The following is a 12,658-nucleotide window of genomic DNA, read 5'->3' as shown; positions in this document are numbered from 1 at the left end:
TCTTCCTTGTTCTAGGGGTTCTTCACTTCCTACTATTTTGGGTTGCATTTTCTGAACAAATATTTTCAATAAGAATGAGAGATATTGATTTTCTCTCATCAAACTTTTCTTTATGAGAATTGTAGGACTCAGGATGTCAATAGTATTGAGAGTGGAGTAAGCATGTTCAGAGATCCACTTCTGTTTGGAGAATAGAATCTAGTGTTGTGTAGATGGGAAAGTTAGTTCAGTAACAGAATACGTCTGTCCTCTCTTACCTTTTTATTCTTCATTTGTTCTTTCTGATCCATATTAGACATGGATTAAAACTTACTTTCCTTTTTTTTTAGATTTCATATGTATTCAGAAACCCTTCTAGTATTTCTTCCCTCAGACTTCTTTCTTCTCTAAGCTAAAAAAAAAGTCCACTTTATTCCTGCTCTCCTCTCATGCAAATCCATCTAGATTAATGATTGATAGATCTTTACGTGAACACTTTCAATCAGGTTAATTGGATATCAGAAATGTGAAATGTGTGGGAGATTTCTTCATTTTGAAGTCCCGAACTTTTTTTACTTCCAGCTGAAACTTTTCTGCATGTACTGCTGATAGACGGCAAGATATCCTTGCAGTGTAGGAAAACAAACTTGTAACTCTCTCTGATTTCTTCACAGTTCTGTCAGTACCTAAACTTTTTCCTCTCAGATGCTTAGACTTACCTTCTCCAATGTCTGTGTCACCAGAATTCCTTAAAGTAATGCTGCATCTGGTGTTCCTATAGCAAATAAACATGTCTTGCTTGCAGGTGTTGATGTTGTGGAAATTGAGTGCTGGTTCAGAATCTCCTTTTCTGATTTTTTTTTCCTTTGTTTTCTCTGTATATATAGCAAAAGGAATTCCAGCCAATATTTGATGTAACTGCCTAACCACTCTGCAATTAATAATAGAAGCTGAAGAGAGAGTTGTACATTTGGTGACCAGTCTACCTGCCAATATATCTAATTCGGGCATATTTCTTGCTTTAGAATGTGAGAATTTTGCAATGTTGTTGTGAATGAAGGCTGAACTTGGAAGTCTAGAACATCACTAAAAAGAGTTATTTCAGAGTAGTATTTCATCCATTTGGGAATGTTCTGTATAGCTGAAGATTATCAGCACGTGTCACATTGTCCATTCTGTAATGGCAGCTCAAGTGTGCAATCTGCTTTTCTTGTAGTAAGCGGCTAGTACATTCAATTTTAAAGAGAGAATTGTTTCATTTTTGGTGAGTGTTTTCAAGTAAAAAGTGATTGTTTCACACAGAATTCCTTTTAGATTTACTTTTATAAACACTTTGCCAAATCTGTACCAAATCTTTCTGAAAATTTTATGACAAATCTGTTCTTCATTGAATTCTGAGTCTGTATTTGAATTTTCATCACTGACTTAATTAAGAAATCTCTGGCAAAGACATTCCCGGCAGACAATAAAAGATCACTGAATTTTGCAGTGATGCAAATTAGACCACAGGTGAAAGAGTGCCGTATTCATTCGTGCTCTTTCTTGTTACAGATGAGACCTTAAGCTAATAAAGGAACATCTAGCTTCCAAATGCCAGTACTAAGGCAAGCTAAAGAAGGAGTCCAGTAGAGAGCCACAAAGATGGTGAAGGGACTGGAGCATCTTCCTTATGAGGAAAAGCTGAGACACCTGGGACACATCAGCATGGAGAAGAGAAGGCTGGGATGTTGCAGTCTCTTTCTATGGAGATATTCAAGACCCTATTGTAGGGTACCTACTCTAGTAGAGAAGTTGGATTCCATGATCTTTTGAGATCCTTTCTAAATCTTGCAATTCTGTAATTCTGTAACAGAATAAGTAACAGAGAATTTATCAGTCTCTTCCTGGATGGCTGTTAAATTAATCTAGTAATGAAAGTAACAAATAAAAAAAGTTGTGCAGAAAATGAAATGTGCAAGGAAAGTGCTAGTTATGAATAAGAACTGTCATATACCACCACAGGAAGGAAAATGGATGTTCCTGAGTGCTTTATGCTTTCCTTGAAAGGATTCCATGCATGCATTTTGTGATACGAAGAATAGATCCTGCTGTGCACCTTTCTTAGATATGTGATAGCCAATTGAAAGGTTGACATTATGATGATTGGCTTTAAAAACCCTTTCAAAAGTGCTATTGCTACAGTTTTATACTGAGCTAAAATGCTTGGCAGAACTCTTTAATTTAGATTATAGCTTTAAAAGAGAAGGTAAAAAATAAAAAGAGAACTTGTCAAGGATTGGAATTTTAATTTTCTGGAACAGTATGACATTGTAAACGTCTTTGCATCAAAGAAACCACAGTCTACAGCTGGTGAAAATCTTATGTATAAAATGCCTATGATATCACTTCCTAATTAATTTGTTTTGATAATTTCATGTGATAGGGCAACTTTTGATTTATTATTTTACAATCTATTTCCAATACCTTTACATCTTTCTAATTGGAAAACCATAATCCATTCAGTTTGTTAAAATAAAAGAATGTACTGGTCTCGTGACACTGGATTTTTATTATTATATAATTGCCAAGAAAGTAAAAAAGCTGTATGTTATGTGGAGCACTATCAGTTCTTATGAGTTGTCCTTTTCTGCTCTACTATAGAAATTTCTTAACCATTTCTAAGCATAATAGTTATTCACTTTTACTGAAGATGAGAAATTCATAAATGTGGATCTTTGTATGCTGTGAAAAGGAACTGTAGGAGCAAAGAAATTTAAAAAAATATAGAAGTTGTAATGAAAATTACCAACTCTGCTTGATTTTATAGTACTGATTTGAGTAGAAGATATTTGCTCATCTTGGCAGATATCGCAGTGTGATTTTTACATTTACCTTTAAAGTTCAGCAAAGTTTTCACTACAGTTCTATCTGAAAAATGGACATTTGAGAATAGAATTATGTCAAAATATCCCAAGAACAGTTTTTTGGTTTGATTTCCTCTCATTTTGTTCAAAGAGAGAAATTAAAATAAATATGCCAAATCACAAATTGCCCACGCCCACACCCTCAAATATTATATATGAAAGTAATTTGTGTTTGAAATATTTCCCACTATGGAAAATAGTTTTTGATTTAGGTCCTATTTTTTTAGCCCTCCCGAGAGTAGATGGTTGCAGCTTACTGTACTGCCAGCCTGATATGTGATAATAGTAGTAGAAATAGGACATCCTCTGGCAGTGGACAGTACAGATACAATCTTAACATCAGATGGTAACATATCTACCTTACCTGCTGACCCTGTACATTAAGATTCTACTTTGAATCCTTACTTGCTTTTTCCCAGTTTAAATTTCTCTTTCTTTAACAAAATAAAAGACAGTAAATACTTTTGTCATCTTAATGTATTTTCCTTGGTTACATTTAATGGCTTACATGCATTTAATGGCTTACATGACATTTTATTTTGCAGCTCTTTGGCTGTTTGAAATATTATCCATTTAAATGCTTTTAAAAAGTCTATTTGTCAACAAATCAAAATAAATGAAGCTTTCAGTCTGCCACCTGACCACGTGAGTCTCTCCAGCAACAAAATGCTACACCTCTGCTGGCTGTACCTGTCATCGGGTGCAGATGTAAACATTTCTTATTACTTAAACTGAGACCCTGAAGACATTGCTCAGTTCTTCAGCTTTCCATGGATTTTCATTATGACCCAGGCTGCTATATCTGTGCTAGAGTAACAGTGCTGCCTTTTGCTGAAAACTCCAGTTCTGTTGTTTTAAAGTAAAGATAGGCATGGGACTAAAACACACTGACTCCTGAACATGTTTCTTAGGTCTGTCAAAATTGCTCTCCTGCAGCAAGTCAGATGAGCTAGAAGAAATGTACCTAGAACAGTTAAGCACTCAGACATCTCAAGCATTAGAAATTCTTATCATCTATGAACATTTAAGATACACTGCAGCTCTTCCAAGACGAAGCAGTGTTTGTTGCCTGAGGCACTCTAGTAAGAGCTAAAACTTGTGGTGAAATCTGTCAGCAGGAGCAGTAGCAAAAGAACAGTACTGTACTTAAAGGAAGAACTTCCAGTAATAATTACATCTTGGTTGACTACTGTCACTTGCATAAAGTAATTCAGAATATGTTTTACAGTACCAGTTCTTGGTGTTCAAATGATACAGGCTTTCTGTCACAGTTTCTCCTATTGGTTGAACTTGAGCAATGACTTGTCAAAAGAAGGACTTAAGAATGCAGAGTATCAATAACATTTGGAGGATTTTCTGGAAAATATCATACTTGACACACCAGAGGGAAGGGATGCCATCCAGAGCGTCCTTGACAGTCAAGAGAGATGAAGCCATGAAGTTCAACAAGGCCAAGTGCAAGCTCCTGCAGCTAGATTGGGCAATTCCAAGCACAAATTAAGGCTGGGCGGAGAAGGCTTGAGAGTTACCCTGTGGATAAGGAGTTGGAATTGTTCATTGATGAGAAACTCAACATAATCCAGCAGGGTGTACTGGCAGCTTAGAAAGCCAACTGCATCCTGTGCTCCATCAAAACAAGAGTGATCAGCAAGGTGAGGTCCACTTTCATGAGACCCCATCTGGATTCATCTATGGAATCCTCAGCACAAGGATGTGGAATTGTTGGAGGGAGTCCAGAAGAAGTCACAAAAATTATTGTAGATCTGGAGCACCTTTCCTGTGAAGACAGGCTGAGAGAGATGAGGTTGATCAGTCTGGAGAAGGCAAGACTCCAGGAAGACCTTACAGCAGCCTTCCTATACCTAAAGGGGGTCAGCCAGAAAGCTGGGGAGGGATTCGTTATCAGGGAGTGTAGTAACAGGAGAAGGAATAATGATTCTAAACTAAAAGAAAATAGGTTTAGAATAAATTCTAAGAAGAAATTATTTACATCATTTTTACAAATTAAAAATTATAAGAATAGCCCAAATGATGTCCTGAATCTCTGTAATAGTGAGTCAAGAGAAAACAGCATATTGTGTCTCTATTTCTTTGTGTAAGTAGAACATAGAAATCTTCTGTCTCTGTCTAGCATATCTATTTATTTTAAAAGTAGTCTTTAATGCCCTTTTCCTAACTGAATTTCATATAATTCTAGACAGTAAGAATAAAGATCTTGAGCTTAATGATGATGAGAAATCCATGGATGTGTTCTTACATTTTCTTCTGTATATCTCTCAATCATCAAAGTTAATGAACAACAATAAGAGGTGAAGATGTAGCTGCAGAAAGCCTTGGAAATTGTAGAAAAGACCTCTTTCAGATGTAGGTGTAGTTCTGCATTCACTGTTGTTATTTGTTTGCTAGTGTATTTTACTGTGAATATAGAAGACATTAGTTTTGAGTTGCTTTTACAAATCCCTAAATGTGGTATATGGGAGTTATACTGAAAAACACCTGGTCTGTTTCAACTTCAGAAGAGAAACAACATTCATAGAGGTGGACAGCAAAAGACTGTGCCAGCCAAGTCAAAGAAAACAAACAAACAAAAAATGTATTTATTGTCAAAATTCAGAATAGAAAAACTGCAAATATTTGCAAAAGGCAAATATTTGAATGTGAAGAATGGAAACAAACAGACGAACAAAAACCCTGTAAGTATTAAAGGTTGCCTTCTGATGGTTTTTGCTTGGCATTTGGTAAAATCTCTGACAAGACAGAGCCACACAGATTTTGCCTTTCTGTATACTATAGTCTCAAGATAAATCCATGAGCAAAATAAATATTTTAAATGCTATTGGTGGATCATCTTATTTCTATAACCTGAGTCTCCTCTGAAATCCTCTCTGGGCTCTGTGGTGTATTAAGTCTTATCTGAATATAAAAGAAATACATACAATTCAGAGAGCAATATTCATTTCTCTCCCAAATAAAAAGGAAGAAGGACATTTCAGGAAGAGATAACATATCTATTATTCCTGGCCAAAGTAGATGGTATTTTCCTTTAAACATCTTTTCCAGGTATGCTGCCACACTTTGTACTAGCACAGCCAGTTAACAGCTCCTTGTGTCCTGAATAGCAGACACTCTATATGAAATCATTGTTTTATCTCACTCTTGTATTTTCATTTGTTCCCTCTGTTAGAACCATCCAGAATAAGAATACTATGTTGCTCAGTACACATCTTGACTAAAACAAGAATAAAGGCTGATTATCAACTTTTTTTTTTGCAAATCAACTCTGAACAAATTACTTATAAAATATACCACAGTTAAACACGTGAATATTTTTCAGTTATCCAGATAATAAAGCTCTCAGAGTCAGGGAAACAAGTTCATCAGTTTTCCAGCTGTCAACATAATTGAATAATATGTGAAATTCCAAATACAAAGAATAATGAAATTAATGAAACGCTATCACCATGGACTTCTGGCACCTTTCTGAGAATTCATTAACTATGAAACAGTTTATGAAACAATTTAAGACTTGCTGAGTGTTTTTAATTGTTTAACTCTATTTGCCACACCTCCTCCAGAAAGGTATTTTTGAGAATCTTGCGTTTTTGGTTTTTTTTTTTCTGAGTTGTGGTTCTGGACTTGTTTGGTACTTGTTTTGATAGGCTTTTGAAAGCATTAGTTCTGACATTTGGTTTATTTGTGCTACAGACCCACAATAATTTGACCTGACAAATCTACTCCTTCGTGCTGATTGTTTTCCTTCTGTAGAGATCAAGCATACAATGTTCAATCATCTTTGAATACACAGTAATCTGTATTAAACAAGCAGTTCAAAGCAAAACTCTTCCTTAGTGAAATCAGATGTGAACATTTAAACAACTTCTCTGGCTGTTGCTTGCATTTATAAGATTTTCTGGATCTCTCTGTATTTATGTGAACAGGGGCTGTTTTTACAGGATTGGGCTGCCTGTCAGAGGAAAACAAACAAAGAAACAAACAAAAGAAGAACAAAATATAGAAGAAACTAAGGTGGAGAGAATCGTATATTGTAAAACATTATAAAGCTTCATTTGGCTAAAACTGCACAACTCGGTTCCAGGCAAAAACGACTTGAGGGAAATTTAACTGAATTTACATACACATAGATATTTAGCATTTAACATAGCACTTAACATTTAATGTAACCAGTTAATTACTGAGGAGGTAATTGAGAAGCAAAGACATCCATGTGAGCGCTCACTCAGGGGAAAGAGTTTTCCTCTCCTTTTCTCAGGCTCAACTTCACTCCTGACATCCTTCCCTATTCCCAGTCCCCATCCCCCTCATTCATCCAGAAGTTATGCTCAGCTAAACTGAAGGGGAAAAAAAGGGTGTAGCTCTTTACAGGATATTTTAATGTGTGGAAATAAATAAGTGGGAAAGATCACAATTCATTTCCTCTTAACTTCCATTGTATTTGGGAAAAAATGCAGACTTGGAGGCCAAACAGTAAGATGTTGCATTTGAGTAGGTAAACTCTGCAGAATCAGAGTCCAAAGTGCACCCAGCACTCCTTGGTAGGAGCTGAAGACTACAGAACTAAAGAATCTTTTTTAAGACTGATCTGCAGAGTAACTCCTCCTATCAGAGCAAACAAATCTTTTAACAATTAGATAAATCTATTGGAATTAACCCATCTTACTTCTAACTGTAACTATAATTATGTATATAGCAAACAGCCCAGCAAATGATGGAAATTACAAGTGCATCAGTTTTAGGTAAACCAGAATGCGAGTTGTCTTATCCTGAAAAGCATGTCTTAATTGTATTACTGCTAAATAAATGCATTGTTGTTCTCTTGTAAGGAGAAAGATGTGAGACTGCTTGAGAAAGGAGCACAAAATATCTCAGCATGATGAAGTGGAATGCTTTGGTTGTTGAGCTGTTACTGTGGCTTAGAAATACTCTACCTCCTGCAACTTTGTCAATGTGTTTTATTTACAATCACAGTGTAGATTAATAACCTTTCTTATATAGAGAAAAGGGAAAATGTATGCTTGGTGGCCTGTTGTTTTAGTAGTCAAACGATAAAAGAAGAAAAAAGATGATGATTTTATCAAGGATTCTGAAGAAGCTAGGAAAAAACAGATGAACTTTGGAGCAAAGTTATTTTTCTCTCATCTGAAATCAATTTATTACTTTTCAAACAATGCTCAAACGTGCTATCACTGACATTCTGGATAGTTTAATTTCTCCTAAACTCTTTAATCTTTTAGTGGCAATGCCTTGACTTAAACCAATTGTTCCAAACATCTATTTAGTCTGAAGGTTTCTGGGTTTGTTTGTTTGTTTTTTTGTTTTTTTTTTTTCCTGTTCGTTTTCCTAGTGGAATAACTTGTATACTAGAGAGCTTGTCTATATTGTTCAGCTTGTTTATTTTCTCTATTACATTAATACCTCTCTTTCTGAGCACTGTCTCTTTCAAATTCTCTGTTTTTAAATTATATGTTATGTGAACTAAGCTGGTGTTTCACTGGGAATCCAGCATGGAAATATGGGTATCGATCTGGGTTGCTCTCACTGCAGAACTGCAGATAATGCCAGTGTTTTTGAAAGTGCCTTAAGGTATATTTACATTGGAGAATCAGAGCTCCAAACATGCTCTCTTTCAAACTCTAAAACCAGAATGGTCTATAACAACAGTATGATTCTAAAATTATCTATAATCTCAAAATATAAAAATGCCTTGTATGCACAGTCTTATTAACCTGTTTATGATGAAATAATATTCACCTATAGAACTGAATTCAACACTAAATGAAGTACAAATATTATTACTCATTTGATGCCTCTTCAGAGAATGAATAAAATGAGTAAAATGTCTCCATTACAAAATATATTAGTTCCACTATACTAATCTGAAAATTAGTACTACGTTTGGCAATAGTTATAGCAACAGAAGGTTGGCTTATTTGTCAATTTCTCATTTATTTGGTGTTTACATTGTTTGAAATGATTGCTTCACTTAACCTATATTCTTTATTTTTTAAAGCTTTCCTCACTGTTTCTTTCTACCTAAATACTTTTCATTGTTGCTTTCATTGCTGTTGGAAAACCTGTGCCCACTGTATTGTGGACTTGAATGACAGATGAGCATTTAATAGGCTTTGCAGTGTTATAATTGCTACTGATTTCTGTGAAACTACTTCCTACACATGCCCCTTAACACTAGACTAAATACTAGATTTTAAAAGCAAGAAGATAAAAATAGAGATTCTTGACAGAACTTGTATCTCCTGACAGCTATCAAAAAGTAATATATATATATATGTAATATATAAGATACCAATTTAGCTAACCTTTTATTAACTGAAATGTGTGAGAAATTTTGCCTGTATACCTAAGAAAAAGCAAAGAAAACAACCAACCAAACAAAAAACCCGACATTTTCCTGTTTAGCTAATTGGTAAAAAAATGTTGCAGTATTTTGGGTCCATCCTTTCTCCCCTATACTTTTTTCTTCATTTTGATTGTAAATAAAGACATCTCAATCAGTCATGAGTTTCACAATGGTATAAATTTGGGCTTTGGAACTTGGAGAGAAGCGATGGTGAAAGAATACATTTTACACTCTTATGAACTTCCATCACTATCCACAGTGACAGTGAAGAAGAAAGTTGAAGGGAGGTGGATAGAGACCCTGGCAGTTCTGCTGTTGCCCATATTTCAGGGTTATTCCTTCATGCTGTCCATGAAGGAATAAAACCTGACTGAGCAATGAGCCGGCAGGAGCAGCTGAGGCTGAAGACAGAAGGCTGCTGAGGAGCCCAGCACGTGCTCCCCCACAGCCAGCTGCCAGTGCCTTACCATCTCCAGGGTGGTGTCCCTCCACCCCACCTGGGAGCAGTCAGTGGCAGAAGATCTTTGTCCCTGTGAGGTGTGTGCTTCCTGTTTTGTGCCCTTGATTACAGGGAAGTCCTAGCCATGTTCAAAGAGTTCAAGATCAGGAGGGCTCTCCGATCCCACGAGTAAAATGCATCTCCAGTTATGTTACGAAGTTTCTGCTTGCTGTCAGCCAGACTCAAAATGTGGAACTTATTTATATGCATTAAAACACCATCAAATGTGATGTTGTTGATACTGTATCTAAACTTCTCTGTCAGATTCATAGCTGAGTTATGACAGCTCTAAAACTGAAAACCTGAGTAAATTTTACCCATTTGAATGAAATCTGAGCATCATTACAATTATGTGGTCCTCCTGGTAAGACAGTTTGTGATCTGGACTAGGAGAGCTTGGTGTAAGCAGTGGGGAGCTCAAGAAGGCTCAGTTACTATTCCTGAAGAGCTGAGGTACCAAAAGGCTGGATGAGATTCAGAGAGAGAGAATCTTATGTTCTGATTTTTGGAGGCCTGCTATTCTTCTAGTAAGTCGGAGCTCTTTTGTGCCTGTAAATTGATTATCCATCTAACTTGCAGGCTATGGCAATCCATATCAGATGATGCTCTATGGCACATTTTAATTCAGTAAGTGGGTATATGATGTTAGCATTCTGGATTATAAAAACAAACTTATTTTATTTTCAAAACTGTAATTTCATAAAAATTAAAATGTTTATTATAAGCATTTTTATATATTGCTTTGCATGTTTACTTTTTCTTAGTCCTATAGAGACACAGAAAAATTAGAAATTTGTAGGATTCTTTTTATCCAGTCTTATTTGATAGTACTGAAAGGAATAAGATATTTTAAAATTGATTTTTAGATGGAGCCATGCAAGTCATATTCACAATAGATAAATTCCTATGTCCAAATAGATGCATTAAGATGTAATGTGTCCAGATAACTCAGGAGAAAAGGACTTTGCTGTTGAAGACTCTACATGGCTGAAATCATGACCTTGCAAACCTACTACTTTTTTTTTGTATTCAAGATCTCTTTTCTATTTTTTACAATCAGAATGTGTGACAGTTCCTTCTTGCCTTTTTTGGGGCAAAAGGTTCCCATTTTCAGACACTATGAACTTCAGAGAGTGTCAAAGCTTAGTATCTTATTTATTGTCATAAGTTCTGCATTATCACTGGATACAGCCCAATTGCAATAGTCCTTCAATGCCCTTTTGGCTCAAGTGGACCAGTTGTTCTTCAGAGCAGTATGACTATTAACTTTTGGTTAATTCTCATGCTGAAATGATTCAGAGTCTCAGGATCAACATCATCTTTAACTCTTCAGTGGTCTTCTCAAAGCTCAGATTTCAGGTCTCTCACCACCAGCCTGAATGAGGACTTGTATCTTCCTATCACTCAATATTGTTATAGATTGTCAGATGACATTTGCATACTTGAGATTCTCTTCTACTAGGATCATGCCAGTGTTTGGTACACTTTAACAGAAACAAGATGAGCTTTGTTTTATGAAAAAAACACAATGTCATATACATCCTGAAACAAAGTAAGCAAGTCCTGGTATGTGCAGTGGATGGGATATTCTTTTTGTTGTGCTGTTCCTTCTGTTTCTTCTTGATCTTTCACGAACACTTCAACACTTCAAGAAATATTTCTGTTTTGCCAATAATGGCATTAAGAACACTGAAGTAATTAACCATCTGCCTCATCCTTTTATCCATCTCCAGTCTTTTTCCATATCGTAGAACCACAGGAGTTGAAAGAGACCCCTGGGGATCATGTCCAAGCTCCCTGAAGACAAAGGCCTAAGCAAAGATCATCAGGCCAAACTGCAACATACAGCTCCAGCCAGTATTGGATGTGAGACCAGTTCTGACAATGCAGGAAAGTTCTTTCCATAGGTTAAACAAAACCAAGAGACAATATAGAGTCATAGAATCATAGAATGGGTTGGGTTAGAAGGTACCATACAGATCATCTAGTTCCAACTCCCTTGCTGTGAGCAGGGACACCTGCTACTTGGTCAGTCTGCCCAAAGCCTCAACCAGCTTGACTTGAACCCTAGGTCTTTTCTCACAGAGGGCATCCTGCAGGCCCACTGCTACCAAAACCTTGCCGCATAAACCCAGTACACCTTGAAAGAAAAAGTGTGGTGACGTACTCTAGTTTCTGGTAGCATATCCCTGCTGCTAAATTGTTTCTCCTGGCCAGTACAGTTTTGCAGGCTGGCTAATGAAAATATCTGGGATTTTTGTTATGTCCTTTCCTTGGTGAAAGCAATTTCTGTTTAAGTCCTTATACAGTAACTGTTTGGCCTTGCTTGTGAATGAGCAAGAGCAGATATATCATGGAGAATGTGAGCATATGACACTGTTGGAATGTTGTTGCTTTTCCAGGAAAGTTAATGTCCTGTGAGACTTGCTGATTGGTTTGAGTTACTCTGCTTGTAGGACATCTGCCTCACAAACTTTGCTTTGGCAGTCTGTAAAATGGCAAATTTTCTTCAGATGGCTCTTTTCCTGAGAAGTTAGTATTGCACTGATGCTTACTGTGCTGTTCCTCAGTCCTCCTCAACCTGAAAGCTGTTTCTACAGAGGGAGGGAATTCTTGCTGTGCAGATATGCTTTTCAAAACCTCCTACCTCTATCCATTATATTATTGCCACCCACAGTGGAGCTATGAAGAAATATTAATGTTTTCAAGGCTCCTTGGTGATGAAAAAATCGTTGTATTTATTAACTGCTGTCACATGAGAAGCTTTATTTGTTATAAATTTAGCACTGAGAATGACAGGAGAACAGGCTGCAATCGACAGATGTTTGGTTGGATGTGTAAGGCCGTGGTCTGTGTTTCAAGAGAAGAATCAACTTTGTCAGAAAAAAACCAAACCAAAAC

This window comes from Phasianus colchicus, chromosome Z, assembly GCF_987193195.1.
Source record: "Phasianus colchicus chromosome Z, bPhaCol1.hap1.1, whole genome shotgun sequence".
Taxonomy (NCBI): Eukaryota; Metazoa; Chordata; class Aves; order Galliformes; family Phasianidae; genus Phasianus; species Phasianus colchicus.
Note: the sequence above shows the minus strand (reverse complement) of the source record.